General features: G+C 46.0%; 1 protein-coding gene and 1 long non-coding RNA gene across 6 annotated transcripts in view; both read right to left on the minus strand.

Moving 5' to 3' along the window:
* LOC309641855 lies at positions 1-26,067 on the minus strand. Of its 5 annotated transcripts, none has more exons than XR_014252789.1 (5): positions 19,004-26,067; positions 14,709-18,684; positions 11,385-11,466; positions 6,297-6,345; positions 5,551-6,120 (listed from the first exon to the last, which is right to left on the minus strand). It is a non-coding gene; the product is annotated as an uncharacterized lncRNA (long non-coding RNA). The 5 variants fall into 5 exon arrangements; XR_014252791.1 differs by having other exon boundaries at positions 14,709-14,947; positions 15,847-26,067; XR_014252788.1 differs by lacking the exon at positions 5,551-6,120 and adding an exon at positions 1-1,467 and having other exon boundaries at positions 14,709-26,067.
* Positions 1-27,998, minus strand: part of ATXN10 (ataxin 10) — a 153,775-nt gene that overhangs the window by 978 nt on the left and 124,799 nt on the right. The window lies entirely within an intron of this gene.

Below are 27,998 nucleotides of genomic sequence, written 5' to 3' on the forward strand. Positions count from 1 at the left end.
CCACAGTGAAGGAATCTGCCAAGGTACTTTCCTGTTTTAGAACTTCACACGAGCATTACTGGAAAAGGAGAGGAGCAAGCAACCCTGAAAACCCAGAATCAACACATTTTTCTTGAGGATGTGCTATGAATATGCATGCAAAGCGAGAAATAATTAAAAAGGTATAAGACACACATATACACATGTATGTCCAATGTGTGTGTGTGAGATGTCCAGCAACCGGCCCACAGAGATACTTAACTGAATGAACGAACGAGGAAGCAAAGGCTTAGGGCAGTCACATCTGAAGTATGTGAACACAAGCCTGTATGTAGGACTGCACATGCGTGCGCACATGCGCACACACACGTACGTTGGATAATTATGTTACTGAGTCACCAGGCAAGGAATAAGAGCATTACAGAATGAGTCATGAAGATGCCAGGCTAGAATCAGACAAGAAAATCATCTTGTTTAAAGTAAGCCCAGTTACAGATAAGAATTGCTTCCTGGGAGTCACCATGGAATTTCCCTCATTCCATATTTTAAAGATGAAGGAAGACTTTGAAGGATTTACTCTTCAGTCTGAATCCTTGTGCCCTTGAGAAAGCATCTCATCCTTGCACCTTACCGTGCCCTGGCCCTAATTTTAAATGTTGTGCGCAGTGTCTTTCACAGCAGACAGAAGACACCTTACGAAGAATATAGAATCACTGCATTGTTTTCGGAAGTCTTTGATTTAGTTACCAAGAGCTGCGTAAACCTCACAAAGGCATTAAGTTGCTGTTAGATGTCCTTCTCTAAAGGCTGTATAAAAACTGCTGTAGTCTTGGATCCAGGGACACAGAGAGATACCAAGAACAGTGGGCCTGGCACCCTCTGTTGGTTCAGAAGAAACAAAGTGCCAAGCGTGGAACAGACACTTTTTCCAATGAAAAGAGGCCCCCCTGCCCAAGATCAGATGGAAGGTAGCAGGAAAAAAAGCCCTTTCTCCTTATGACCAGATGTTTCCCATGCAGGCATTTCTGATGCCAGAATTGGGGCCTCTGTGCCCCCAAAAGGTATCAGAGGCGGGTCCTTCAGCTGAAGAGTCAGCACTCCTGATCCCGTCCCGTATCCTAGCACAGCGGTGAGGCTGGGGCCGAGACACTTCTGGCTCCTCGTCTGGACACAGGAAGCCACAGAGAAAGGCCACCATATGCACAAAGAAAGGGAATCAAACTGTTTCCCTAGTGCAATAACCTCAAAGGAAACTAAAAAGTGAGCCTGAGACTAAAGTTAGGCAAATGAAACACAGGAAATGCACCAGTTTTGTGTTCAGGAAGCATTTTGTGGTTGCTCCCTCTTAGTCCCTTCAACACGGCCCACACCGGCCCGCAGTCCTGGTCTCACTCGGACCTCACACAGGAACCAGCTGCCGGCCGGCCCGCCTCTCCAGCTCCTCCAGGACTGGCCACGGGGCTGCATGAGGAAGAGGACCAGCAAAAGCTGGGAGTAAATGACCCATTGGTCTTAAGAGGTTCATCATCAAAACCACTCGGGGGTATAAATGGCTAACCTGTTCCAAAGGGCAAAGAATGGGAATTGCCGGTGCCCAGCTGATGGGATTCTACAGTTAGCCGCCCCCTTTGGTGGGGAAAATGTTCTCATCTCGCCATTACCCGTCATCCTCTCATGATAGAGCCCAGGTCCCTTAGAAGAGTGTACTCCTTTCCTGGAGATGAATCCACACAAACACTCAAACGCATAAAACCTAAATCTGCCTTTCTCCTTCTTTGCCACATCACCAAACCCCCACTTTGTGACAGGATAGAGAATAAAAATAATGATCCCGGGTGACAGAAACTTCCAACACATCAGTAAATTTCTCAACAACGAATCATTCGCTACAATTGATTTCTCATGCGGGACGACATCATCATTACTCAAATCCATTTCCTCACTCGTTGTAGGAAAAGGGGGAGGCAGTGATCATGAGAACCGATTGGCGGAGCGAACATCTGAGGGTAAAGTTAGGCAAGAAAGCATGTAAGCCTACAGAATTCTAGTTCATAGGTATAACTCTAACGCTAAACGACAGATGCAAAACGCTGCTTCCTGAAGCTTCCTGGTTATTCACTTAAATATAATTGAAAGAAAAGGGAAATTCCCAGAAATGCACCAAAAGCACCTCAAAATTGGAGGGTTGGTTGGCTCTGTAATCGAGTAATGTGATGCCAGCCTTGTCGCTGCCAGCTGCCAATGCCCAGTGTCTCTGGGGGAAGGAACCACCATCCAGAGCTCGAACTGTCAAATGGTTTCAGTTACAGGGCAAATAAGACCCCTCCAGAGGGTCCCCGCATCCCTCTCTGCCAAGTGCCCTTCACACCCCAGGCTCTGTCAACATCACCTCGCCAGGCCCCACCTCTGTCTGTCCACACACGTGGCCCTGACCCGGGACACGCCTCCCCTCACCTGCCCCTTCCCCCCAAGGTGCACAGCCGAGCTCACGCTCCTGGAAGCCCACCCTCTGTCCCAGCCACCCCTGGTCACCAGCATAGGCTAGGCGCGCCTGCTCTGTATTTCCAAAACACTCTCCTCCCACCCCCCGCCCTTTTTTTTTTTTTTAACTAGTTCTCATCACATTGCACTTATATGCTTAGGTGTCTATGAGCTCCTCAAGGCCAGGAGCCACACAGAATCCACCTCTAGATCCCCAGCACACAGCTAGGTCTTGACACAGAGTGGATTCTCAATGTGTTTGTTGACGTCATGGGAGCTATGATTATCTGTTTATCTCTCTGTCCGCCTGAACACCCTGTGAACTCCTCATAAGCAAGTCTGATGTCTTATTTACCCTTCTGTCCTCTGTTCCAAGCACGGTGCTGGGAAATGTTTGCTTGATGTCCAAGTGAGCAAACGCTATCTCCCACTCACCGTGTGTGTGTGTGTGTGTGTGTGTGTGTGTGTGTGCGCGCGTGTGCGTGCGTGTGCGCGCGCGCGCATGCGCGTAGGAAGGCATCGTGGCAGTGTAGTGACCCACACAGGCTGTGCTTTTCCTTCTGCTGCAGTTCTTGGTGTGGTTTCCTGACTCAGGGCTTTGCAGGGTTGAGAGATTAGATGAAAGTAAACCAATAAAGTAAACCAATATAAATGCAACTTGGGCATTCCTTGGGCAAGGAAACTGGACCGCATAAATAAAAGGTCCATGACAACAAAACACAGGAGAATTCTCTTGTGGACAGATGCAAGGGTGGATTTCAATCACGTTCATCTGCAGAGGTAACTAGCACATTTTGTGGAAGTCCCGTAACGGTGTTCTAAGAAGTGTTTAGTATCTCATTTCTGTAGAAAAACTTACACGATCCCCATTTTATACGCAGGAAAAAAGGAGCACGGAAGAGGATGAGATTATGACGATTTTCCTGATGGACAGACCTGCTGTGCCGCACGGCTTCAGGAACGACCGTGACCATCACCAGTCTCACAAGGAGCAGGTTCCCGGTACAGCCACTGTATCAACAACCTAGCGGAAGCAGCACTGGAGCCTAAGGCAGCAAAGGCAATTTAGTCTTCTTCCGAAACTGGTATTCAAAGGGCAAAAAGACGTTAAGTGGAGGGCATGGGAGGGGTTGGGGGGATGAAGGCCATACAGCCACGGTGGGGTCAATGCCCTTCCAGCACCTTGAATATCAGAGATAACACACGAACAACAGTGCAACCCCCAACACTGTCACTTAAATGTATAGTTCATATTCTTTGTAAGTGAAACTGATCTTATCTCCTCTTTAAGGAGGATTTCACGACGTGCCGCTTCACACTGTTCTTGGGCAGATACGAAAGGTGTGCGCTACATCTCTACCTTAAGCAAGCACGGCATCTTGGGGTTTGTACTGTCTGCCTATAAATTAAATACCACAGAAAGGTCCTCTAATTTGTCCCTATTTCCAGTGGGAACATTTTGGCAGTACTGTCTAGGGTCTCCGACTTAATAATAATTACAAAACCAAATTTTAATAGTCGTTGCTTTCATAACGTTTGCGTTGAAAAGAGAAGCACGGAAAGCCGCACTCCCCCCCGCAACCCCCCCCACCGTGAGCTGTGTCTGATGCCCAAGCCCGGCTTATGAATATGCACGACTCCCCTCGTTAGCGCAGGAAAGGCCGAGCCTCGAGGGTCACAGGGAGATGAAAGCGTGCCCCGGTTAATATTCACACCGCCCTCTTGTTCCCCCTCTACAGAGACAGAAAGCAAGCAAGAGTGGGGGAGAAAATTAAACATCTTCTAGAGCCTCTAATCCTTAACACTCGAAGTGCTTTATTGTCTGCTTGGCTTTAGAAAGAGAGCTTCTAACGTTTCCATGGCGACTCCAAATAGAAGGCGTGAGCCTGTTTGTTACAAAACTGCCTTCAAAGAACCCTGCGATCAGCGCTAGGGTGAGGACTCGACAGCCCAGCCGGCTCCTCACCAGAACACGTGGTGTCTTGAAGGAGCCACAGAGATGAGCGCGGACTGAGCACCTGGAAACCACAGGGCCTGGTGAGTCCAAGCGAGAAGCGGTCCCTGGACCCCGAGCACTCGTGTGGCGGCAGCGGTGCATCGGGATTCGGGGGGACGCGGGCTCCACGCTGAGCCCTGCAGCCTTGCACCAGGTAGGTGAGGAGACAGGGCAGGGCAGAAGGATGTAGGCTGGGGGACTAACCGAGACAGAAGAAGAGTCCACGACCAGCAGATTTATGTGCCATATTCACTTTTAAAGTCAAGTCAGGTGAGTTAAAACATTAAACCTGAAACTGTCTGATGAGAAAGACGCCACCTAACTTTCAGTTATCGAAATCAGTGCTACTTAAAGTCCTGCAGGTGGCCGGGCGCAGGCCCCGCGCTGACAGGGACCCTGCTCTGGTCACTGCTGAGTCCAGAGGCTGCTGAGAACAGCGGGTGGTAAATTATGGCCCGTGGTTTTGCATGGCTCCAAGTTAAAAGTAGTTTTCATATTTTTAAATGGCTGGGGAAAAAAATCAAAAGAAGAATACCAATTTGTGACACACGAGAATGATTTGCAGTTCAAACTTCAGTATCCATAATAAAGTTTTACTGGCACACAGCCACGCTCATTCATTTATGAATTGTTTACGGCTGTTTTCACGCTGCAACGGCTGAGCTGGCGAGTTGTGATGGAGATAGTATGGCTAGCAAAGCCGAAACTACTGACTAAATGTAGCCCTTTACAGAAAAGGTTTGCAAAACTCTGGCCTAGAACATGGAAGGAACCAATAAATATTTGTTGAATGAAAAAATAAGCTTTTAAAAGAACTGGCACTGAAAAACTTAAACTATTTAAATTAAAACAATTTAAATGATAAAAGATTTTACTGACTTTTCAGGATATGTATGTGTGTACAGACAAAACTATATGTGTTATATCTATAAATGGTGTTTTAGATATTAATATACCTGTAGATGTGTTATATATATCTATATTTAATATAAAATGTGTAATATACATATAACCAATATGTCTACTATACATAATATCTACATTTAATTTTGCTTCCAGGATATTTTTAAAAATTATTTTTAGACAACAAACCCATTTATGGCAAGGAATTTATGTACTGGCAAACGTTCCAAAGCATACTACTTAGGAGGCCACAGAACATACAGCAGAAACCTTTGATGAAGTTGGCCTGAGAACAGGACGCCCCACCCTGGGCAAGACTACGCCATGAGGCTTCCACAAAACCAGGTCCTCTTCTGCCACGTCCTGACAAGATTTCCCTCAAGGTGAGGATGCCTAATAAACAGCTTCCACATCTAAACTTATCTCTTCTCAGACTACGGTAAAACTGCATAATTTTTCAGACTGCAAAGTAGTAATTCGGTTTTAAAATTGTTCTGAAAATGTTTTATGTCGCTGAAAACCAAACACTTCAAAATACGGCAATTTCCGTCAGCCGAAGGAAAAAAGGGCACGGAATGTGACAACGACAGGATGACTTGCCCTCCTGCCGAGATAACCAGTTCTGCTTCCCTCCCAGCCACGGGAGTCGGAGAGACTGTGCACCTCGGGGGCCGCGTTCCCGGTGGGCCCAGGTCTCCGACCCCGACCCCGTCTGCAGGAGTCCTGACCAACCTCTGCCCTGCTCTTCAAGTATTCACTTTCTGAGGAGAGAAGAAAAAAAAAAAAAAAAAAAAAGGCATTTCCCAAATGGTTGCCCAGGGAACCCCAGGCTCCAATGAGGCTCCGGCTGCTGCAGAAGGAACCTGTCCAAACACGCCACAGGGGGCGCCTGAGTGGGGCGGGGCGGGGCGGGGGCAGAGGAGGGAGGGCAACTTACCTATGACACGGGGCACAGACAAGAGAGGGTCCTCGCGGAGGAAATAAACCTGAAAAACACCGTTAGCGTTCCTGTATGAAGTGCCACCCACTTCTGCAGAGGTGAACTCTACCTCCAAACGTTAAGAGAAACTTCACCGCGCAGTAAAGTGCATTCTAGCTCTGCCTTCATCTGTAACGATTCTCTCTCAACTTCCACGTAAGTCACTCAGTTAAACTACGCACTCTTCTCACTCAGAACACTAAAGCGGAAGCCTTCATCGTGCAGACTGTGTACCCGGCCTCCCCTCACGGTGCTGGAAACCAGTGTGTGTTCAGTAACTACCACAAACCACCCTTTGGGCTCCCTCTTCCTTCTCCAAATTGTTGGTCTATCTGATGTCTAATTTCCCTCTGCATTTTTGCATTTTAATACGAGGGCACATCTGTGGTTCAAGTGTTTCAGTGCCGTGCCGATGCGGACTGTTCTAGGTTTTGTAGTGTATCCTAACAGCATTTATAAATCAGTGTATGTACACTCTCTCATTTGCCAATTAACGGCTAATCGTTAATACTGAACACAGTAAAAGAAACCCCAACTAACAGAAGAGGGTGGGGGAACAAATAACTGTCAGATTTGTAAACTGCAGGTCACAGTCTGAAGCTCATAAAATAATACTTGGGTTTAATATGTCCTGCAAGAAGGAGGAGAGAGTTTCAGTCTTTACTGAGGGAAAAAGTCATCTCAGAAACACCACTGCTTTGAAAGCTGAGGCTGCTTTTCGGTCTCTAAATCTCTAGGGAACTAGAACATCAAAGAAGTGGTACAAAGGCCCAATGAAACACTGCTGAATTTTGACAGAAATATCCTAACATACAAGGGTCAACCAGAGAATTGTTGTCTCTGTGCACAACCTGTTTCTTAGTGATTCTGAAACAAAGGCTACATTCACCGTCCTCAGTATGCACCACTTGCTTTCCACCAGCTGACCGCCTACAGGGAGAGATTAGCCGGTCCCAGCTTTAAGGCTCCTCTTGGAAGCCTGGGCCGTCTTCCCATCTCACCAGGCTCCTCAGTGTCATCACGTGGGCGAAGAACCGCGGAGCCACGGCCCTCAGCCTGGCCCTGGCCGGGATGAGCCCTCCGTCCTTCACAAATCCCAGATGGCTGAAGCGCAGGCACCCAAGGTTGGTTGCTGTCACCCCGCCCAGCGAGCCTGTCAGTGTGGCGGTGAAGTAACGGGAAGATGATACCCGCTCGGGTCCGCAGTCACCACGCGCTCCCCACTCCAAAGCGCCTGTGGCCGAGCGAGGGCTGGGCTTGCAGGTACCTCACATCCACAGGGTTTTGTGGTAAAGGGTCCTACGGCACCAAAACTAATTGCGTCCATTACGCATTCTGGAGTCATCTTACTCACCACTTCAAAGCCCGGCGTGGCAAGAGGCAGTTGGTCTGGCGTCTGCCACACAACAGGTCTCAGATCAGAACCAACCAAGGCCACTTCTAACTTAAACCACAGGGCCTGGGGCCACCAAGCGGTTCCATGTGTATTTGGGGCAGGGCTCTAATGTCACTTCTGAGACTCTACAGGAGCCACTGCGTGTAACGTGTTCAGCAGAGCCTGGCACATGCCGGGCATGCAGCAGAGGCTCACGACACGGAGCAGGGCCTGTCACGTGGGGGGGTCCCCTCTCCCTCTCCTGGGCCCCCGCACACTATACTGCCACTGTGTCATCCTGAGCCCTTCTATGGAACGTGTGCTCACCTGTGTGCAGGGACTCCGGGGTGGGGGGGGCTGGGCCGCTGCAGCTCCTGGCACACACAGGAGGAGGGAAGTTTTCAATACCTCTGGATGAATGCTCCCTGGTGCCTGGTCTCCGCCCTCTAACAAGGGCGGGCACCCCAGTTCTCTCGTCAGATCTGAGCTGTACGTGAGGCATCAATGACCACATGCACACAGACCCCCCCCGCGCTACACAACCTCAGCCTTTGAGCTGCAGGGGAGACCTCCTCAGGTAGAGGCTTTCTGGACACAGTAAACGTCTCAAGAAAAGCTACTGCCCCAGAGTCTCAACTCACATCCAGGGGTACTGCCGGCCGTGAGCTTCACTTTGGAGATGGCACAGAAGGGTGTGATGTAACCTGAGATCACTGGGCTCTGATGACTGAGAAACTTATGAAGAGAAGCCAGTGAGAGCCCAGAAGAGACAGAGCCCACTCAAGGCCCCGGCAGCCAGGTAGGAGGGTATTTCTATAGTGCTCTGTGCTCTTTGGAATAAAGGAATTGCTGGCTTGAATGAATTTCTACCTTCCATGTAAGCAAAGCTTTGCCAGAGGAATTAACTTAAGTGTCTCTCATATAAGCCAAGACTGCCAGTTTATCTGCATAAAATAGTAACAGTAATAATAATAAAAGGAATGGCAGCAGCGGGTGTTATCACCTGCAGAATGTACAACATGTGTCAGGGGCTGTTATAAGCACTCACAGAAAGTATTCAACCTGCACAAACACACCACCTGAGGGAGGTGTTATCAACCCATTCTACTGATGAGAAAACTCAGACACAGGAGGCTGAAGTCCTGTCCGAGGTCACACACCTGAAGCGGGTGGGCCTGGCTTGGAGGCAGACTCCAGCACCCACCCCACTGCTCCTAAGCCCTCCTCAGTGGCCACAGCCGATGGGAGGACACTTGGGGGAGGCCCAGTGCAGTCCTTCCTCCGGCCAGCCTGACCGCAAGTTCTGAGCTCTGCCTACACATCAGCGGAAGGGTTTATAACACTTGAAATAGAGTCCCTTTCTCTTCAAAGAAATCTCAAAAGATAAGCTAAGCTCTCAGATACCAGTTAGAGTGACGCCTTTGGAAGTAACAGTAAACAGCTCAAAATGAAATTAAAATTTCGAGTAGAAAACGTTAAGCAACCCCATCTAAATGATGGAAGGTAATTGTTGGGAAGATAATTGTTGGGTATCATCTTCCCGTTACTTCAGGTACCAAAGCATCAGCACACTGCATGTGCCTAAGCATCTGTTATCACTGTCCTTGGTCCAGATGTCACTAGTCTCTGGGGATGATGAACTCTGTGGGTCACCCAGGCCATGCTGGTGGCCTCTCCACCCCTCCTCCCCTCCCAGCAGCTCCCAGAGAGTCCCCAGTCAAGAGTGGGTGGGCCCACAGGTGTGAGCAGGCACAGACCCGCGGATATTCCGTGCTGTCTGCTTCCATTTCCATTAGCAATAGGTGAGCTGAAAGTCGGGTGCACACCTATGGTTCCACTCACACTCATTGAGGGAAGAGCGCTGCTGTGTCCATTTAAAAGTCAAGACAACTCTCAGCAGAAACTTATAATATGCAAATCACTCCAACACTAATTGTAAATAAATACCAGTAACACTTGAGACTATGTAAAAGCCAAATTGGTGGTTGTGATGACACTACGTTCTAAACTCTTCCTTGACACGCCTCTTTTAAAGCTTCTAAAGTACTGGATATCCCACTTTGGGGGGAAAGAAACCTCATTCAATTACAGAAATCTAACGCTTTCCGGTGTTTTTCCTCTCCTCTATAAAGAACACACTTCTTGACTCTTACACCGGAATTAGAGCAAGGGGTGCAGCTGTTAAGTGCAGACTCTGTTAACCACACAGCCAGTCTCTCAGGGTCAGACCACGACCTGTGTGCTCAATTGACATTAATAAAGCAAAACGTGAAGGCCCTATGCTCGATGCTGGGAATACAGTGACTATTGGGACAGGCAGGTCCCTGCCCTTGGGGCGCTGACCTTCTGGGCAGGAGGCAGGCACCAGCCCCAGACAGACCTCTGGTAACGCGTGACTGCAGGACACAGGGCACTGGCCAGGGAGGGCAGAGACGGCTGCTCTGAGGAGGGGACTGAGCTGAGACCACAGATAAAAAGACGCCGGTCATCTGGGGAGCTGGGTGGGGGGGTGGCGGCAGAGATAGGAGCCACAAGCTGGGCAAGGCCGCCGCTGGAGGAGGGATGAGTGCGCTGGAGGAGGGATGAGTGCCGGAGAGCGAGGCTGGAGCCCTGAGGGACTTCAGGCTGAAGGGAGGAGTCCGCATTTTATTCTAATACGATGAGAAGCCACTGGAAGGGCTGAAGTAGAAAACTCAAGCAGCTCCCTTCGGCAGCTGTGCGGAGGGTGGTCTGGAGGGAGCCCAGAGCGGGGACGGGGACCAGCCCGGGGTCCGTAACAGCAGGGCTAAGACAGTGGACTGGGACGCACTGGGCTGGAACCCCAACTCTGCCATTTACAAGCTCTATGACTTTGGGCGCTCAAGCTGGACAGGCGGTATGTGAGGGGGACAGGAGGGGAACACCCGTCGGGCTGCGCCCAGCCCCGCGCACACATGCAGCCCACCTGTGGGCCAGAGGCACTTGGCCCCCAGTCCTGGCTCCCCTGCCAGGAGCGTGGCTTCACTTTCCTCTGCCTCAGTTTCAATGAAGGGAAGACAAAACAACTTCCCAATATGGCAAATGACAGCTCAGGACGGAGAAGATGTTCTCGGGCCCTGGAGTCACAAAGTCTAGGTTCAAATCGCCATTCCTGCTCCTCCCCAGCTCAGGGACTTGGCTAGGTACAAAACCTTTTTGCCTCAACTTCCTCTGCTATAAAATGGGGATAATCATAGTATCTGTCTCCTAGAGTGGTCATGAAGTCTTATAAATAAGAGCACAACGCCTGGTATGAAAGAGGCGCTCAGTAAATGTGAACACACAGATCTGTTATGACAGTTACCGTTATTGTTACAGGCATTACCCTGAGATCAACAGAGCTGGGCCACAGACCATGGCTGTCACAGAAAAAGCTAGATCACTCACGTCGATGAACCCCTGTGTGTTCAGTTATCAATAGCAATTAGTTCTCCAGCTGTCACCACACCACCCAAGGATATGTCACCTGCTCAAAGGCATCTTACGAGCCACTGCTTCCCAACTAGCACCTGAAGATTTTGTTAAATACGACACCATTTCTCAGAGTTTCTTCAGTCTCCTTCTGCCAATTTTCAGCTAAGGGATGGAAAGTAAAGGCAATCATCACCATGGAGGGAAGGAGGAGCAGAGATGGTGTGCACGTGTATATTCACCTGTTTACTCAGTATCAACTAAGTGCTGGTGAGATGAAGGCCTGATACCTCAGTGGTCCTGAACTTCAAGGTCCTGATCTTTCTGGAACGTCCAATGGAGAGAAATAAACACATTACTAACCGGTGTAACAGCTACAGTGTGAAATGACAGGATAAATGAAACAATAAAAGAGGGCCTTATTTGAACTGGGATCCTGGAAGATTTCTCTCGAATAAATAACATTTAAATCTAACTGGAAGAATGAGCAGGGGGTACCTTCCTGGTGGCACAGTGCTTAAGAATCCACCTGCTAATGCAGGGTACATGGGTTCGAGCCCTGGTCCGGGAAGATCCCACATGCCGAGGAGCAACTAAGCCCGTGTGCCACAACTACTGAGCCCGCGTGTGCCAACTACCGAAGCCCACATGCCTAGAGCCCGTGCTCCACAACAAGAGAAGCCACCGCAATGAGAAGCCCGTACACCACAATGAAGAGTAGCCCCTGCTCGCTGCAACTAGAGAATACCCGCGTGCAGCAATGAAGACCCAAAGCAGCCAAAAATAAATAAATAAATAAATAAATTTAAAAAAAATCAATGTGCTCATTTCTAAGAGGGATAGTCCCAAAAAATAAAAAAAAAATAAAAGGATGAGCAGGGGTTGGCCAGTGTAGACATGGGAGGAGACCCCAGGCAGAGGAACAGCTTGGGGGGCCAGGGGAAGAGGAGGGAGGCCAGGGCCCCAGAAGGAGAGTCAGGAAGGGCTGAGTGACACTGGGTGTGACACAGTGGGGAAGGCCTAGGGAGATGCGCCCTCCCTGAGCCAGGCGTGACCGAAAAGGAGGTCAATCCAACATGGTTTGCCCCAGGGGGCAGACCCAGCCAGGGCACGTTGCAAGCGGCTCGGGGCACAGAGGGGAGGCTTCCTGAGGGAGATGGCAGGGCTCCTGCCCCCAAGGACGCCGAGTGCCTGTCCTCAGGCCTGGTACACGCTACGCCCACCCCCAGCAGACCATGGGCTCCGCGAGAGCACAGACAGCGTCTCCTCCTTGGTCACCACTTTATCCCCAACAGCTGGACCATTGCCCAGAGCATAACACACCAGATACTCAAGAAACACCTGCGGAATGGACCAGCGACAGTAACAATAAAGATGCCAGAGAGCACTGGTTAACACCCAAAATGTCCTCTACCTGCTATCAAGATGATAACGTCATAGTAATTAAGACAGTACCATGCAGGGATAGAGAAAGAGGTCAACATTCTGAACAGAGAAGAGACAGCCAGAAATGGAATCACACCCACAAGACAATGATTTATGACAAAGGTGGCCCTGCAGAGACATCGGTGAAAGGAAGGTCTTTCCAATACTGAGACAACTGCATAACCAGAGGGGGAATTTAAAAATCTGAGACGCTACTGTATATCATAAACACAAATTAACTTCTGATAAATATAGATCTAAATGGGAGAGGCAAAACTATAAAGCTTTTAGATGAAAAAACGTAAGAATAGTCTTATAACCTCAAGGTCTTCAAGAAGACACAAAACCCACAAACCATAGAGGAAAACCACCACAGAAGTCAGAACAGCTCTGGGGATTGGTACTGGGTGAGAAGGGGCACAAAGGAGCCTTCTAGGGGGATAAGAATTTGTGTCTTCATCTGGGTGATGGTTACATGGGTGTGTACATAGGCTGAGACATTCATTTGCAAGTTTCGCATTTTACTATATATAATTTACATCTCGACAGTAAAAAGATATAAAGAAAATAAAAAACAAAACAAAATAAAACGACACAGGATGGGAGAGACCACTACAATACTGATAAATGAACAAAAAATTTATATCCTGAATGTAGAAAAAATTCCTATGAATCCATTAAAAAAAAAGAAAACATAGGAATAAAAAAACCCTGAACATCTTCCTGACACAGGAAATCCAAATGGTCAATAAACCAAATGATCAACAAAAAATCAAAATGTACTTATTACTAATTAGAGTGTTTAAAATAACATCACAAGGACATATTATACTCATCAGAATGGCAAAAATGTTTAAGTGACCGCATCAAGTGTTGATAAGAAGGTAAAGGGAGCTCATATACTGCTGATGGGGGTATAAACTGGTACGATCAATTCCAAAAAGAGTCTGGCATCATCTAGAATAAAGCTGAAGATATGCAAGACACAGAGATTCCATTTCTTAAAAAACCTCATGCTCATGTGCCAGGATACATGCATGTACGGAAAAGTTCACAGCAGCATTAACTGTGATAGCCCCAAAGTGGAAATGAGCCACATGTCTGCCAACTGAATGAACGAAGAAACGTTAAATCTTCTTGCAATGGAATACTATATGGTAAACTACATGCAACGGTTTGCATGAATCTCACAATCATGCTTTTCAGTGACAAATGACAAAACAATGCAAGCCATGATTCCATTTATATGAATTTCAAAGATGGCCAGCCCAAAGCACACTGTGTAGGCCGCATGCACAGGAGCTAACCAGAGGAGGGCAGGGATGCCTGATAAGGAGCTCAGACGGGGAGGGGCTCAGCGAAGTCTGGCAGTGTTTTTCACCTTGACCTGGGTGTTGGTTACACAGGTCTGCTTTACAATTATTTGCAAACACCACACACAGACTTTTCCCACTTTTCGGTACGCACACTGTATTTCAAGATAAGTACAATTAAAAAAAATTAGGATGATGACTGAACTTGAAGTTTGGGTTGATTTGCCAAATGCAATTCACATGTTCCCTCAACTAGATCGCCCTAAGAAATACTGCCCCGTAACGCCCCAAAACTCCTCTGAATTCTGTGGCTTCCACTGTCTCAGTGATTCACAAGTGTTGCCCAGGATGTGCAGCCCATTCCCAGCCCGGGTATCTGACGGACTGTGCATCGGAAACTTTCATTGTCATTTTCTTCTTGAAAACCCATTAGGATTTCCTGGTGCTTCCTAATTATACCCAGAGGAAACATGTGAACAAGAGCTGTGCTAGTTTCTGAAGGCGCTTTAGGACAGAAAGACAGCAGAGTAGCTTTGATTCTGACATATTTTGGTTTCTCTCAAAAACTGGGAAAATGTTTTGACTTTTTAGAGGTTTTTCCTATCCTTAACCAGAAAGTGCAGATCTCTCTCTGCATCTGACACCGTCTGCATCTGACAGCGTCTTCATTCTGTGAGCTTCTATGAGAATGTAGAATTAGGCCATTAACTAAAAATGAAGACAAGAATCTCTTGTAAAAGTTGGCTCATCACAGTCACGTGAAAACTCTCAAGCACAGGGTTGGGTCTGTGTTGTAAACTGCAATCCACCTCCTAGCTTTGCTCTTGCCTGGCTTCTGTCCAGCAGTGAGGCTTCTGCACAGCACGGGGCCTGTTTTCCGCTGCACTCAGTTAACCCTGAAGAAGAGGTCCGTCCGTTGCCCACACGGCCTTTCCTGGCAGCTCAGAGGCCAGCTGCCGGCGTGGGGAGGGGGCCGGCCAGGGCTCACAGGCCACACGGCCATGCTCCACTCTGGCGGCCCCAGGGGCAAAGGCACCTCGTCTCTACCTCAGAGGAGACGTCCAGACCTGAGGTCGCTAAGAATGGAAAAGGCGAGTATGTCTGAAAGTTAGCTTTATTTTTACATGTTCTGAGTGTGCAACCGTTACCCAAATGAAGGGGGGTAAGTGGACCCACAGAACCGTGAGGACGAGAAAAGCCAGAGCACGCAGAGGCCTCCCTGTCCCTGTCACCCCCGTGAGGCCGTCAGCGCCAGGCAGAAAGCAGGCCCCCGGCTTCCCTTCGAGCTGCGCAGATCCACGAACAAACGTGGGACAGCTGTCACCAGGGTGAGCATTGGGACAGAGCCGGCCCGGTCACTCTCCCCCATCACAGCCCCCGAGCAGGGGTGCCAGCCTCCTGCCCCGGCGGCTCCAGGGCCCGGCCCTCAGCCCCCTCGTCTGTATCCAATGAGGGCCAACCTCATCCCTTCACAGGCTCACTCGCCCAGTAAGGGCTTTTTTTAACATCTTCCGGTTCTAGACAAATAAGTGGTACAGAGAATCCAACACTTCCTGCTAAGAATGATGATCACAAAACAGACAGACAGCCAGTTACTATTTAACGGTGCTTGAAATGGCTGTGGCACACCGATGTTTTGACCAGGCCCTTCCCTGTCACTGCTAAATTTGACTAAGGTCATTTCAGGCAAAAATACTGACATTAGTCAGGGTACCTAGAGCATGTTTCTCTGTGCCAGACTTCAGCAACCCGACCTCTCAAGTGTCTTACAAAATATGGATTCTGGGTGGCAGTGTTATGTAAGTACAGAGAGATTTAAAAAAAATTATTACCATCCTAAACATATCCAAAGTCACTGCTCATTTTAGTAAAGAAAGCAAATGTAAAAAGAAAAACTGGCAATTAATTGACTTTGTAAGAAAATATATACATCTAAATAACAACGGCGACACTTTAAAGCACAAACCACGTGCCGGGGGCTGCTCTGCGCACTCTGTGTACAGGCAGTCATCCTTCTGTTCTAAATTCAGTGGCTCTTCTGAAGGCAGATCTTCACCCTCGGGGACCACCCTGAGTATGACAGCCGGAGGAGTCTCCACCTCAACGACGACAGGCCTGGTGAGACAGCTTGGTAATGCCATTTGGGGAAAGAGGTGAGGTATGATCACCAAGCACTGAAACTTCGGATGTCCTTGTGCTGGTACCGTGTGCTGAATGTACTTTCAAAAGGCGTCCGGCACATTCTGTGCAGAGACAGGTTCCCTGGAATCTCGAGTTCAGCCCCACGGGAGGCAGTGTCTGAAGGAAACTGTCATGCAGGTGAATTTTAGGCTGACATTTCAGACTTACTACTTTATGGTCTAATCTATACGTCAGATATACAACTTCTGAAATACAAAGTCAAGACGTATAAAAGTTCTTTTCAACTATACGTTATACTAGAGAGAGACTGGGGAGGTGTGCAGAAGGCCTATGATGCAAACACAGCGTTAGAGAAAAGAATTCTGAAAAACCAGTACTTGGTACACCCAGACAATGGAATATTCTTCAGCACTAAAGAAAGAAATGAGCTAGCAAGCCATGACAAGACATGGAGGAGGCTTACGTGCACTTTACCAAGTGAAAGAAGCCAATCTGAAGGCTACGTGCTGTATGATTCCAACTCTGTGACAGTCTGGAAAAGGCAGAATTATGGAGACAGGAAAAGATCAGTGGTTGCCGGGGTCAGGGGAGGGGCAATGCAGAGGTGGAGCGCAGAGGAGTTTTAGGACAGTGAAAATACTCTGTGTGATACTACAATGATGGATACATGTCATTACGTATTTGTCCAAACCCACAGAATGTACAACATCGAGAGTGGACCCTTAAACTATGGACTCTGGGTAATAATGATGTGTCAACATAGGTTCAACTTCTGTTAAAAAAAACAAAATCGCCCCTCTGGTGGGGGTTACTGATGAGGGAGGCTCTGCATGTGTGAGGGCTGTGGGAAAATGGGAAGTCCCCGTACTGTCCTCCCAACTTTGTTGTAAGCCTAAAACTGCTCTTAAAAAATAAAGTCTTCAAAAATTTTTTAAAAGAAAACCAAAAGTAATACAACAATAAACAAATATTTCATACAGTTTCTTTTAGTTTCAAAATTCAAAATACTTAGGCTAGCAAACTCACAACTGCCACGGAAGGCTATTAACGCGAAATCATTTAAGCGAGTTATTTCTAACGTGGTTTCCCAGCGACGTTCTTTCCCTAAAGTTACACTCATCAGACAGCATTTGTTAAATCAATCAGCCACAGGAGCGGATCCTTAAGAACAAAAATTAATGGCAACAAATGTTCACAAAAGCTTTGTTTCTGGTTTGAAATTAATTTTATATGGCGGCACTTAAAACACTGATAGTAACGGCTGAGAAGTAAAATTAAGAAAACACGGTGTCACCTCAAAGCCAGCTGGCTAAAGTGGCAGCCAGGAAGGCGAAGGGAGCAGCTTCCAAGGGCCCTGTCTCACTACTTCTGGTGTGAGGGTGCCTTGCCCCGTCCCCACCCAGGCTGAGTGGGAGCAAGGGTGACGCGGTTCACGCCGGGCACCTCACCTGGAAAAGGACGGACTCCCATTTTCTACCTTACGTGACAATAAACCTCAAGCAATTGTGCTTTTCGTGCAAGTAAACAAGATGGAATGCGTTCTGACCTCCGAGAGGCAGGGGGCAGCTGAGCGAGGCAGGCTTGACAAGACCAACCCAGAGCCCAGGCGAGTGTGCAGGCCTGAGGTCAGTGGGCAGGTGCGCACACCACGCACTCTGGCCTCTCCGTGTGCGCAGGAGACGCGCGGCTCGGCACCCTTCACATGCGAACATTTCAGTGTGCTGACAATAGTTTTCATTTCTAGCCGCTATGATCTTCGGGATGTAAGAAAACGAGAAGCACACAACTAAGAGCTAAGTAGACACCATCTGAAGGAGTACAACCTGAAGTACTTTAGTCTCATTTTAAAATAGTTGGGACGATTTGCCAAACACCTGAACAAGGGAACAGAGTCCACTTTTGTGAGAGCCTCATGCAAGATATGACATCCCACTCCTCCAACTTTCGGCTTCGAGCCCTGGGGAACCAGTTGCTAGGATACCGTAGAAGCTACGTAAAACAGGTCTTCTTCCCTCTTTCATCCTGAACAGGTTTATTTATTTATATCGTCAAATCCATCAGGTTTGTGCTCTTTTGAGTCTTTTTAAAAAATTTTTTGGCTGTGTTGGGTCTTCATTGCTGTGCGCTGGCTTTCTCTAGTTGCGGCGAGCGGGGTCTACTCTTCGTTGTGGTGTGCGGGCTTCTCATTGCGGTGGCTTCTCTTGTTGCACAGCACGGGCTCCAGGCGCTCGGGCTGCAGTAGTTGTGGCACACAGGCTCAGTAGTTGTGGCTCACGGGCTCTAGAGCACAGGCTCGGTAGTTGTGGTGCACAGGCTTAGTTGCTCCATGGCATGTGGGATCTCCTCGGACCAGGGCTCGAACCCGTGTCCCCTGCATTGGCAGGTGGATTCTTAACCACTGCACCACCAGGGAAGTCCCTGAATGGGTCTATTTAGATGACGCCTTGGCCTGCCTCTGTGTGAGCGTGTTTGGGGTGCAGGGTGGCAGCGTGTTACCCTCTCATCAGCCTGGGAGTGGCACCTGAGCATCGCCCACCCACAGCCCCTCACTGACTTGCTTCACACAGGGTCCCAGGGAGGCCTCCGCTAACCTGCGAAGTCGTGTGCGCACTTGTTTGCTTTGGATGGGGAGAAAGATTTGGTCTGCACATCTTCAATCACCCTAGGTGAGGGGTAAGAGAATCAATGAGAGGCTTTAAAAAACCAAATTAAATCACTGGGAAGCCAAACCCAAAGTTTACCTTTTGAAAGCCAAACAGCATTAAGAGGTTTTCTAGTTTTAATTAATGTCAGCTCAACAACTGAACAAATGATCACTGAAGGTTCACCAGCTGTTTAATGCTGGGGACACAGAAGTCAATAGAAGACAGTCCTTCCCCTCCGGAGGAGGAAAGACTGGTTTCAGCAGAAAGATTTCTGCTTTGAACATTAGGATGGGCAAAGTAAGATATTAAAAGCAGAAACATATCATTTGTGCATACCGTGTAAGTACTTCTCTGGTGTGGAAATTCACTGATGCCTTTTATAAACAACATCAAGTTTGGCCAGCTGTGCCATTCTGAAATGTTTAAGGCATTTCCCTGAACGCCTCCCTCTGGCGGCTGCTTGGCAGGCACAGTCACAAGCTAGACTCCTCATGAAGAAAAAGTACAGAATGGAACGTGTCTCCATGTTTATACTAAAATTCCTGCATTCCCCAAGATGTGGCACTGTAGTCCCGAGTTTCCAAAATGCACATGAGAACAGTAAAGATTCCGTGGTGCCCTGCAAGAGAGACACCTGCTTAACACAGGTCCTACATATATATATTATTTAGAAGCCTTCCCTCATATAACAGCTATTTAAGATACTGCAGAAAAAAATATGCTTTGGAACACATTGTGGTAACACACAGGGTCCAATGTGGGGTGTGCAATATGACACAGATCCTGCCTAGGATAGACTTTTTTAGAGGGGAAGAGTTACGTATCCCGGTGTTTCCATGTGCTATGTTCACAGAGTGGCAGGGTAACACAACGGATCCGCAGAAGACCAAGATGAGGGACGCAGGTTCAGTTAAGGGGGACTGTGGAAAAATTCCGGGAGGAAGACACACATGCTCAAGTCTTAGAAGAGGAAGGAGCTGGCCTTCCTCTTCAGGCAGAGGTACCTGTTTTCCAAGGCGGCCACCACCTCAGGACTTAGGTATCTACCTCGATTATTACCTGAGGCCAAAGCAGAGCAGTGAGTGGGTACCACGTGCTAGACGCAACAGGATTAATTAACTCAAGACTGCATCCAACCCATCTGAATGCCCACGTGTCCCCCAAGAAAGGGAGACTGGAAGAGACACTGCGAGGGAGTGAAGGAAGCACCCACAAGGAAGTCTAGACGCTTGAACTAGACAACCCTGGGCTCGCACCTTGGTCCTGCCACGCACGAGCTGGGAGAGCCCGGACCAGCTGCAGTCAGGGAACCAACTCTCTGAGCTTTACTTTTCTCATCTGTAAAATAATAGTTCCCAACAAAGAGGCTTGTTAAAAAAAAAAATTGTGCAAGATAATGTACGTAAAGGGTATAGCATAGGGTTTGGCACCTAGAAATAACTCAATGATTTTTAAAATTTTCATGTGAGCAAGAGAACACACATGTCCTAAGTGTACATCCTGATGGGTTTTCTCACACCTACACATCCCATAACCCCACCCAGATCAAGATGCAGAATGTGCCCAGCACCCTGGAAGGCCTCCAAGTACCCCTTCCCTATCAACAGCCGCCCTCCTACCCCTCAAGGTAACCACTATTCTGACTGCTATCGCCACAGATTAATTCTGCCCGTTCTTAAACTTCGTGTAAATGGAATCATACGGTGTATACTCTTCTTGAATCTGGCTTCTTTAGCTGAAAACTATGTGAGTGAGATTCATCCATCTGTTACACAGAGCAGTTCATTCTTTACCGCTGTGTATTGTTCCATGGAACGAACATTCCACAACTTCTACTCTACTACTGATGACTATTTGGGATGTTTCCACTTTGGGGCTAATGTGACTAGGAAGGCTCCTGCACACGTCTCCTGATACACGTGTGTATGCATTTCTCCCGGGGGTACACCTAGGGGTGCAACCGCTGGCTCGCAGGGCTGGTGGACGCCTAGTGCTAGCAGACACTGCCGAAGTTTTCCAAGGGGACTTTTCCGGTTGACGTCGCCACCACCAGTTTATTACGGTGCAGGCTGCCCCACACCCCTGCCGTCACTTGGTGCCGTCAGCCCTCTCGTTAGCCATTCTGGTGGGCTCCTCACTGTGGGTTCAATTTGCCCTTCCCTGATGAGGGACGACGTTGAGCTCTTTTCATACCTTTACTGGCCATCTGGATTTCCTCTTCTGTGAAATGCCATGGGTCTTTTGTCCATTCTTAAAACCTGAGTTACCTTTTCTTTGCCGTTTTGCAGGAGTCCTTTATATAGCATGGCTATGAGTCCTTTGTCAGATATATACAACGCGAAAACCTTTTCAAAGTCCTTCTCTTATAGTTAGTGCTTTTCGGTTATAATTTTGATGTCTTGTTTATGAAATCTTTGCCTCTTCTAAGACAATAACCATATTCTCTTATGATTCCTTCTAGAAGCTCTTGTGTTTTCCCTTTCACATTAAGGTCTATGATTCATCTTGAATTAATGTTCGTGAATGGGATGAGGCAGGGGTGGTAGGCTTTTTTCCCCCTAAGGATACTAAATTGGTCTAGCACCATTTATGGAAAAAGACCATCCTTTTCTGCTCAGCTACAGGGGCGCCTTTGTTGTGCATGTGTCAATCTGTTTGAGGACTCTCTCTTCTGTCCTGTGATATTATTATCATTATTATTTCAGTTTTACCACTGACTCACAGTGCAATCACAGATGAAAATATACCTTTCTCCTAGGCATTAACAGCTATAATAGGATATTTGTACAAGAACATCTACTTGTTGAGAAACTATAGGCTGAGCACTTTGCAAACATGGTGACATTTCACATTCACCATACCCTGCGGGAATAGGTCCCATTTTAGATAAATAAGCTAAAACTCACAACAGAGGTTAAGTGAAGTATTTAGAGGTTAAGAAGTGGCAGAATCTGCATCTGTCTAGCCCCAGAACTTATCGTCTTGCCACTATGCCATACTTCCCGAACACGAGATTACTGAGGAAATGCTGTTTGGTTATTATTCCTATAAACAGTTACATTTCTGTACACAAGTAAAATTTACAAATGAGGCCTTTCGATAAAAAAAGAAAGACAGAAGGAAAGAGAAAGGAAGGAAGAAAAAGAAAGAAAAGAACAGAAAAAAACCCCAACCCTGTTTAGACTCTCATCCTATCCCTGTCCCCTCCCCCTCCAATAAAAACAATATAAAAAAAAAAAACCACATCAAGGACAACTGATGAAAACATAGATCAAAAAAGAATCAAGGGAAAACATTTCAATAAAGTTCAGCTGTTTCTATTTGGAAACAACAACAATAAAAAATCCCACTTGCCACAATAAATGACAAATAAGAAATGGACCCTGTGGTAGCGGAGCTGGAATTTTCCGATGGCATCTGCTACTGTGTCATTACTGCGGGTCTCCGCAAGGGAGCCGGCGAGTGAACAGCTGGTCTTGTGTCCCTGACGCAGCAGCCGTCGCGGAGCGCCGTCCTTTGGGGTTAAGCACCCCTCTGAGATGTTGTCTCTTCCCTGGAACTAGAAACCCCGGTCGGTCTCTAGAAGCCACCTCCAAGAAATGGGACAGTAAGCCTTCCAGCCCAGTTCTTAGCGTGGGAGAGTTTGCAGCTTAGTTCGCCCTGATATGCCACCTTGAAATTCCTAATCCCCAAGTAAAGAGGAAGTCTTTCATAGGGTCCAAACCACCGATTTCCCATGGGGAACAAGGACTGCTGCCCTAAGGTAACACGAGCCCTCACGGCCACCCCACCCTGTGGAGGATGTGTGAGTACACGGACACAGCCAGTCGATCCAGGGTGATCAGAGAACGGAGGTATTTCTGTTAACTGACATTTACTATCTGCACTGATTCCTAGTCTAGGCATATCCAAAATATCTATTGCTTTTTAACACAAAATACTGAAATTAAAGTTCAGTGGAAGCTTGATTGGTGTGAGTTATTAGAAGAAGGGGTTAAACCAAACCAAGATGAAAGAGTATCACTGTCAAACCAAGCTTATTCAATTCACAAGAGAATCATCAAACCCGTGGGAGAACTTTCTCCTGTGCTTTGAACCACCCCTCACCCATCAAACACACACACACAAAACCTCCTCAAGCTGCTGTTTTTTCATTCATTTGTTCACTGTTTTACTCAGTCACGTACCCATCTAAGAAATATTTATTGGACATTTACTATGCACCTGACAGCGCCATATTATAATTAGGTGAAACACAGAAAAAATGGTCCCTGCCATTATGGGCCTTGGTCTAGAGGGTAATTAAGACATAAATGCACAAACATTCATTCAATTACAGACCGTGCTCAGCTGAAGGAACAGAGCAGGTTCTAGGAGGGGTCAACCGGCAAGGCTTCCCTGAGGAAGAGACGAGGAGGGTGGACATGGAGACGAGGAGGACTGAGCCAGGGGAGAGAGTCCAGGCTGAGAGACGAGCGTAACGACTGCCTTGAGGTGAGAAATTAGACAGATCTGAGACACAAAAAACGAAGAGTCTCTGGGGAATGCTAAAAAGGGAGACCGGGAGGAGCTTCAAGATGGCCGAAGAGTAAGACGTGCAGATCACCTTCCTCCCCACAAATACATCAGAAATACATCTACATGTGGAACAACTCCTACAGAACACCTACTGAACGCTGGCAGAAGACCTCAGACCTCCCAAAAGGCAAGAAACTCCCCACGTACCTGGGTAGGGCAAAAGAAAAAATAAAAAAGGAAGACCGGTCTGGAGGTAAATGAAGAGGCAGGTGGGGCAAGACCACAAAGGACCTCTCAGGACGTGCTGGAGCCTGTGGATTTATTCTAAGGACAATGGACAGGCTTGGAGGTTTTGTAAATGGGCATGTCTATGAGGGACGGTGTGGGGCAGGGAGAGTCAAGAGGCAGAGAGGAATGACCCTATTTTGGTTTTAAAAGACTGCACTGAATGGATGGGGAATAAATATCACTGCAACACAACAAAACCAGAAGCTGAAAGATGAGTTAGGAAGCTACTGCTGACATCCAGGCCAGGGGTGAGGAGAGTATGGACTGGATGGTAGCAATGGAGATGAAGGGAAATGGGTGCATTGGGGATGTATTCTGGAGGGAGAATCAAGACTTGGTGACACTTTAGAGGCAGGAGAATAAAAAACAGCATCGTGAGTGACTCCCAGGTTTCTGACCTGAGCAACTAGATGGATGGAGATATTCCCACATTTATTGAAAAAGACAGGGGAGAATTTTGCAGAGATATTAATAGCTTAACTTTGGACATCCTAGGTTTGGGATGTAAGATATGCAAGCAAAATGTTAAGCAGGGTGTCAGAGACATATGCCTGAGACTCAGAAGAGAGGTCTGTCTAGAGGTTAAATCTGACAAAGGTGAACAGATGATGTTTAAAGCCTTAAGAATACCCAGAATACAACTTCATCTCCCATCTCCACGGCTACCAGCCTGGCCCAGGCTACTGTCATCTCCTGCCTGGATGATGCCAATAGCCTCCCTACAGGATTCCCTGTCATTCCACGAGCCCAGAATAGTGTCTGGGACATAAAAGGTGTTCAATAAACATTGAATGAATAAACGAATAAAGGAATAAATGGGTGAGATTCTTTAGGGAGAAAATGTAGAGTGAGAAGAGAGAGCCTGAGCTCTGGAATGTCCAGGAGATCTCCAACGTTTAAAAGTTGTGTAGAAGAGGGAGTAACAACAGAGAATAAGGAGGAGGAGCCAGGAAGACGTGAAAAAAAACCAAGAGGAGGTACTATCATGAAAGAAAAAAGTGTTACGTTAAGGAGGAAGTGATGAGATCTGCTGAGCTGAGTTTTAATATGACGAGAACTGCAAAGCATCCATTGACTCTGACAATTCAGAGGTGACTGGTGACAACAGGCAAATGATGAAGCTTATGAACACATTCATCTGTCTATACTCTCCTTTGAAATTATTCTCTTTCTCAATAAATGTGGGAATATCTCCATCCATCTAGTTGCTCAGGTCAGAAACCTGGGAGTCACCTGTGATGCTGTTTCTTTTTTATTCTCCCGCCTCTGAAGTGTCACCAAGTCTTGTTGATTCTCCTTCCAGATTATGTCCCAAATCCATCCAACAAAAAGGGTAAAGTAGAGACACTCTGGCATGGAGGATACCAGATGCAGAGGGTGCAGATACCATGCTAGAAATACTAGAATTAAGTCAAAGTATACATATTGAAACACTGAGATCCTGTAGCTATCACAACAAAATGCTGGAATCAGGCATACATTTTCAAACAAACTCAGATGGTTCCTCACCCATGAACCCACTTTAAAGGAAATTCTAAAAGAAGGACTTCAGTCCGAAGGAAAATGATCCCAGGTGGACAGACAAAGCTATAAGAAGGGGCGAAAGGCAGGAAAGTAGTAAGTATGTGGATAGATCTAAATGAACACTGACGTTATAGAACTACGATAATAACATCTTACAGAGTTATAAAAATATATAACAACAACAGCATATAAATTGGGGGTTGCTGAGTGGTCCTGTATTATCTGGGAAGCGGGTAAAGGTCTGAAAAACATTAGATTTTCCTCAGTCTAGGATGCATGTTATAATTTCCCAGGGCACTATTAACAGAATAGAAAAAAAGAATTAAAAACTTTTAAACTAGAAAAAGATAAACATTGAATTATATAAAACAATCAATCCAAAAGAAAGAGAGAAAAGTAAAATAAAATAGAAAGCAAACCAGAGTAGCTTAAATACAAACACATCAGTAATTACAGTAAATATAAATGGGCTAAATGCAATAGCTAAAAGGCAAAGAAACTAGATTAAGAAAAAATCAACTATGCTGTTTACAACAAACACCTCTGATACAGAAAGACTGAAAATAAAAGGATTGTAAAGGTTATACCACGTAAATACCAACCAAAAGTGAGATAAAGCAGCTATATTAGTAACAGGCAAAAGACATTTTTAGAGATACAGAGGGTCACTTTACAGTGACAACAGGGATATTTTTCAAGACCTATTATACCCCTTAATCTAATAATGTTGTTCAAAATATATAAAGAAAAATTTTATATAACTAAAAGGAGAAATTTAGAGAAATCTATAATCATAGGCTGATATTTTAAAACATTTCTCTCCACAACCGATAAACCAAAGTAGACAAAAATATCACTAAAAATGTAAAAATTTTACAAACTTGACCTAAAAATACTGTACTCCACTACTAGAGAATAGATGTGATTTTCAAGCACACACACAACAGTTGCAGAAACTGACCATACACTGGGTCATAAAGCAAGTCTTAATAAATTTCACAGGACAAAGAACATCAAGTATGTGCTCTTTGACCATAATGAATTTATGTTAGAAATCAATCTCCAAAAGATAATTCTTATTTGTTCAGAATTTAAGAAATGCATTTCTAAATAATCCATGGGTCAAAAAAAACCATAATAGAAATTAGAAAACACTTGAAATGCATGATAACCAAAGTAATACATACTAAAATCCATGCAAAGAAGCTATAAAAATACACAGAGAGGAATAAAAGCTGAAAAGTAATAATTCTAAATAAATGGACAGATATACCATGTTCATGGGTTAGAAGACTCAGATGTCAATTCTCATTACATTGATTTTAGCCAAAGCAATCTCAATGAGTAAGTCAACATGTGGGGATTTTACATTGTTTTTGTTGGTGGTGATTTCATATGTGTGCATGTGTGTATGCACATGTGTGCACAAAAACACACAAGTGTGAATGTGTAGGATTTGACTAGCTGGTTTTAAAATTTTTATGGGCAAATACAAATGACCAAAAATAGCCATAACACTCTTAAAAAAGAAGAAACGAGTTGGAAGGCCTCACTCGACTGATATCAAGATACTTTAGAAAGTGACAGTACTTAACACCATAGTACTGGTACAGGGATAGAACACAGAGATCAATGGAAAAGAAAAGAGTCCAGACCCACACATATATGGACACTTGACTTACGATACAACTGGCACTACAGTAGACAATGTGTGTTCTTTTCAATAACTGGGCTGGGACAATTGCATGTCCATATGGGAAAACACAGAAATAGACCCCTAACTCACACCACACACAAAAATCAACTCCAAGTGAACTATAGACTTAAATATAAAAGGTATCAGTGCTCTGTAGTGACCTAAATGGGGAAGAAATCCAAAAAAGAGGGGATATATGTATACGTATAGCTGATTCACTTTGCTGTACAGCAGAAACTAACACAACATTGTAAAGCAACTATACTCCAATAAAATTTTTAAAAATAAATAAATATAAAAGATAAAAATATGAAGTATTCAGAATATAGATTATCATCATGACCTGAGGGTATGAAAATATTTCTTTAACAAGATACACACCTAAAAAACTAACCATAAAGAAAAAGTGATAAATTTGACTAAAAGTTAAGAACTTCTGTTAATTAAAAAAAAAAAAAAGCTATAAAGGGAATGACAAGATAAGTCATAGAACGAGGGAAAGGAAATATTAGCAACACATGTAGCTGACAGAGAACTTCTATCTAGAATATATAAAGATCTATTACAAACAAATTATAAAAAGATAACCCAATGAAAAAATGGGCAAAAGGTTTTGATCAAGCACATTTTACACACACACACACACACACACACGAAATCCAAATGGTAAATAAACATTTTAGAAGATGCTCAGCCTCACCGGTCATGCAGGCAACAGAGCAAATAGGATCTTAACTATAGCGGGAGCATGAGGGAGGGAGGAGAGGAGGTGGTATACAAGAGCTAAATCCTAGTGTCATAACAAAGTAAACAGGTCACATCAAGATGTGATATATCAAGAAACAGCAGCAAAGCATATTACTTAGTTACAGAAAAGCAACTACTAGAAGAAAGAGAGTGAATTGCAAAGTGTGGAGGGTGGAGCCAGAGAACTCACTCCCCCATTCTACACCTTTTGGCATTTAAAAAAAAAATACAGATTTATTATTTTGATGAATAAAAAATATAGGAAAGAAAAAAAAACATATGAATGGGGGTGGGGGAGTGAATGAGAGGTAAGGAGGCAAGGTCAGGGAAATTAAATAATTGTTGGGAAAACCTGCCTGAGAGCAGGCGCAGAGCAACAGTGTGGAGGAGGAGCATGGCGTGGGTTTATTCTGTGATCTGTGTTATGGCCCTATTTGCTCTGGCCACTAGGGAGGTCAGGTTTTAATTTATGGCTCACATCTAAAAATTGAATCCCTAGGCTATAATACTTCTTCATTTCTGACCATTCAACCATCATTCTCCCTTTGCTCTCATATT

This window comes from Balaenoptera physalus, assembly GCF_965194825.1.
Source record: "Balaenoptera physalus genome assembly, chromosome: 13".
In the NCBI taxonomy this organism is placed as follows: Eukaryota; Metazoa; Chordata; class Mammalia; order Artiodactyla; family Balaenopteridae; genus Balaenoptera; species Balaenoptera physalus.